We start from the raw sequence: 5,140 nt of genomic DNA on the forward strand, positions 1-5,140 counted from the left end.
ATGATTCAAGTGATGATGACATCCCTATTGCTGAGGTTGACAATTCTATTAGGAGGAGCAAATACCCAATCTTTAGGCTAGTAGCCAAAGCTGAGCACCTTAAGTTTGAAAAGGATATGTTGTTCATCTCAACTAAACAATTTAAAGATGCTATAACTGATTATGCAGTCCATGGTGGGTGGGGTATAAAATTTGTGAAAAATGACTTGGTGAGAGTGAGAGCTCGATGCCAGCCAGGGTACAAGTTTGTTGCCTACCTTGCAAAGGTGCCAAGGGAGAAGAGTTTTAGATTGAAAACACTAAACATGGAACACACATGCAGTAAAAGTTATAGAAATCCAAGGTGCATAGCGTCATACATTAGGAAGAAGTTAGTGAAGAGGGTTAGGAGATAGCCTGACATAAAGCCTGACTCTTCATATAATATTGAGATGTGACTGAGATGTCAATGAGATAAAGCATAAAGATCTACCTCATTTTGATTTGTCAATTACATATCATTTTGGCTTTGAATATCAGGCTCCTGGTGTGCTAACTCAAACTATCAGCTCCTTTTATTTTGCAACCAATCAGCTCCTTTTATTTGAGTGATGCTAAATATATTACAAAATTTAATTCATAAGTTTTAAAAACTGATGTTTATGCAGTCAACTCCATTTTCTTGCTTGGCATACTCAAATTGCAGTGTCAAATTGTTGTCTAAAACAGGATGCTATCTCAAATTGCACAGTTAATATCAAATTGCTGTCTCCATTCAAAATTTACAGTTGATGCACAATTAATATCACAAACAAGCCTTTTATCTTTGTATGAAACTAAAAAATTTGTTATAACCCTTTTAAGGCACTGTTCAAACTTCTTTGATGTTGAGTGCACACAAGGTACAAACACTTCACAACAATGTAATAAATTGGTACACAAATCATAGATTAATTAAAAAGGCCATGTTCCATTGCTAAAGTCTCGGATTACAGAGATAATTACACCAAAATTCAGGCCTTTTTTCCACTAATACATACCAACACATATCAACACAAATTATGGCATTTTTCCACTAATACCTACCCACCTAATGACCCATTTTCCCCCCCACCTATTTAGCCAACCAAAAGAAACATCAAACAGAGTAGCATCCCACTTATCACCAGAGACAGCCCCAGGCAAATGAGCAACCTCTTCTCTCTCTTCCTATAGCCTACAATGGCAGCTTCAAGGGTCAAAATCTATTGCCTCTGCTCTAGAATCAACACCTTGCCACGCTCGCAGATTTCATCATCACGCTACTGAAAAAATTTACATTTGCGTCCAACCTGACACCCAAGGGCCAGATAAAACCCATTATATCTTCAACCAAAATCATGAAAAACAACAACAAATAGTACTAGCAAATACTACCTTACCAGAAACTAAAATAGTATTAGCACAATGTTCCAACACTTGTATTAGCAAAATACAAGAAAACCAATTTATATTAATTGTCAGCAACAAGCTAAGGTTTTTTTTTTTTTTTTTTTATTTATTTAAGAAAAGAAAAGAAATTCTGGGTTCCCAAGATAAGAAAACCAACTTGGGTTTTCTCTAGGAATTAGCAAAAAAATTTGGTTGTCAAATATTATGAAGCTGTGTTGGTTTAAGATCAAAATGACGGTCTAGCACATCATTTAAGTTGGGCATGCAACATGAATAGGGAAAGATTACATCTTAGCGAGACAATAATGAAAACTAAAAGAAATAAAAGGGTTGTAAATGAAAGAGAGAGGGGTTAGACTTAGACTAAAGGGATTGCAAGCTTGAAACGAAAATGAAGAAGGAAAAGCAAAAGGCTAAAGGGAAATGAAATTGGAACCTAAAGTGCTTCCAAAGTTAAAAACCCAGAAACTATATAGAAATTTAAAAACTTTACAAAGAGAGATACTACCTTACCCAGTAATTTGGACACCCATAGAACCTTTTTCCAGGGTTGTCAGGTGTCCACGAAACGACCAAAACGGGTTTCTCCGAGCAGAAGCATCGGGTTAGGCCCATTTTCCTCAAGCTTCCACTCGATGACATCGAGCTTGAATCCATGGAAAGCAGTTGATTTGAAGATGTTTTTGGGCTGTGTGGTGAGCGAGGAGCAATTGATTTGAAGATGTTTTTGAGTTCGTGACTGGTGAGGGACTTCAATCTGTGTGGTGACTAATGAGCGAGGAGCTGAGGAAATTTGGGGGTTAGGGATTTCTATTTGGTGTGATTTGGGGTTTTATTTGGGTTAGGGACTGTCATGTGAGGAACATGTGAATACTAAGGGTGGGGAGTAACTAACAGTGGCAAGATAGGCCACGTGGACATTAGTTTATTATTATTTATCAATGTTGTTTGCCACGTCAGCAATATCTGTTTCTGATGTAACGACAGGGAACAAAATGGGAATCGTTTTTCAGGATAGGGACTAAAAGCGGTAAAAATAAAATGTAGGGACTAAAATGGGAATCGCCTGAAAATGTAAGGACTAAAATGTGATTTTTGCCTTTTTTTTTTTTCCATTCATAAAGCAACATATTTATTTTCTTGTAGTTTCCGTGACATCATGTTCTTTTAAGGAGTATATCATACACGACCAATAAAAATCAAACTAAATGGACTGTGTGTTTGTTGAATAAAAATTTTTAGAACATAAAACTTTATTTGTGATTAAAATAAGCAGCAAAACAACAACCATAGTCCTCTTTCTAACAGTCGCCAAAATAATAAATTATGTCAAAGCAAGAGCCAGGAAGACAGGCTCAGACATTATCACCCAAAAAAAAAAAAAAAGACAGGCTTAGATAAACACAATATATAATATGACTACCAAGGATATACATTGGTGTTGGTAAGTAAAAACCAAGTTTTTAGAATTTAAAAAATATATATTTTTATTAATCTATCAAGAAAAAAAAAAGTTCTTTGAAAATTTCCAAAGACAAAGTTGGTAGGGTTCCTAGCAACCTGGTTCATGGCGGCATCACCAACCAAGCATTGAGCAGGAGTGAATGCAACATAGGAGGGAGTAGTCCTGTTACCCTAATCATTCATTATTATTTCTACTCTTTCATTTTGCCAAACTGCCATGCACGAGTACGTCATTCCTAGATCGATCCCTATTGCTAGCTGGACCCTCTCCTTTGTTTGATTTATTTTTTAAGAACAAATTCAAACTTTGGAACAGATAAGATACTTTTGAAATAGATGAATTAGTAATATGAGACATTTAAAAAAAAAAAAATTTAAGATAGAAAGCTTTATTGATTCATAATTGAGATACATACATGCATCATGGGCTATATATAAAGAAAAAAAAAACACCAAGGCACTGACGCACAGTATCTATAGAGACCTTGTACATAATTAGCTATAGTTGTTGCAACAAAATTCCCTAAGAATAGCTAAACGTGATTATCCAGTAGAAGAAATGATATGTCCACAACATTTTTACACTAAATCTTAAGTGGCAGGTTGTTACTAGTTGTTATTATTGGGTTAAAAAAGTAATCTCAGTGCTAAATTCAAATTTGAACCAATAACAACTAACCACCCATGATTTGTTGTAAAAATGTTGTAAATATAGTATTTCTTATCCAATAGAGACCAATTAACTTAAAGAGAGATGCTACATCCACAACATTTTTACAACATTTTCACATCAAATCATAAGTACTTAGTTGTTATTAGTTCAAATTTGAATCTAACACTAAAATTACTTTTTAGCGCCAATAATAACAACCAGTACAACCTATTACTTAAAATTTGTTGTAAAAATATTATGAAAATATTGTGAATATATCATTTCTCTAACTTAAAACATCTTTTGCATTCGAGGAGGAGTAATGTTTCATCCACAAAATGTTTTACAACATTTTTATTAGTTCTTCTCTTGACCCACCACTAACTTCGCATTTTTATTTACTAAAAATTATTTGGAAAATGCTAAAATCACATTAGCTGTTTGTAAAAATGATATAAAATAGCTTGTGTCTGAATCACTACTCTTGGGAAAGAGAATAAAATCACATCCAAATCTTACATAGAGATCATATACACAACGAGAAGTGTTACATCTACAATATTTTCACAACAAATCATAGGTGGTAAGTTATTATTAGTTTACATTTAATAACCTATAACAACCTGTCACTTATAATTTATTATGAAAGTGTTGTGAAAACATTGTGAACATAGCATTTCTCATACACAACAGATTGAACAACTTGGCATTGCAATCTATTAAGTAATTCAAAGAACCAAAAAAAAGCAATAGAAACAAGATCCCCAAGCTCACACACACTTTCTCCATGAAAGGATAAAATTTGGTTGTAGGAACATAACCAAGAGTTTATCCTAAGGGGGCCAAATCATGAAAAAAATTCATAGTTTTAAGAATTAGAATTATACCCAAAAAAAACAACCACAACAACAACAACAACCACCACTTAAGGTGGTCGATACCATACTGGCAACGACTAGTATGTACCGACCCAGTATGTATACTGGTATCGAAACGCCAACATTTCATACCGATTTAAGTACCGGCCATGTACTAGCTGATTTCGAGCATTACCGGCCAATACAAAAAAAACTTTTTTCATTTTTAGTTTTGTAATTTTTGAATTTTTGTAAGGGCAAAATTGTAACTTATTTGCATTAACTTATTAATATTATTTGTTTCTTAGTATGCAATGAACAATTAAGTTTTTTTTTTTATATTTTGTTTTTTTTTCTTTTAATTGATGCTAAAGTCTAAAGTCTAAAGTCTAAAACCATGAATAATTTGTTCTGAGTTGAGGTAATGTTTTATGGTAAACTTTTATATTTATTATAATATATATATATATATATATTTATAAATATAAAAAATAATGATAAACTCGAAACGGTATACCGGTATTAACCGATACCAAAATATATCATTCTACTGGTCAAACCGGTACAACCTCTGATACGAGATTGACTCCCTTGCAACCACCACCAAGGGTCTTGTAGTTGAATTGGCATCTCCCTAGTTTCCATGTACAAAGTGCTTGAGAGTCTATCCTTTGTTACCAAAATATAAAAAATAAATAAAAGATATGATAGGATATTTTGTACATTTCAACTTAATCTCAATATTCTTTTAAATCCA

The sequence above is a fragment of the Quercus robur genome, chromosome 10 (genome assembly GCF_932294415.1).
Source record: "Quercus robur chromosome 10, dhQueRobu3.1, whole genome shotgun sequence".
Lineage (NCBI taxonomy): Eukaryota > Viridiplantae > Streptophyta > Magnoliopsida > Fagales > Fagaceae > Quercus > Quercus robur.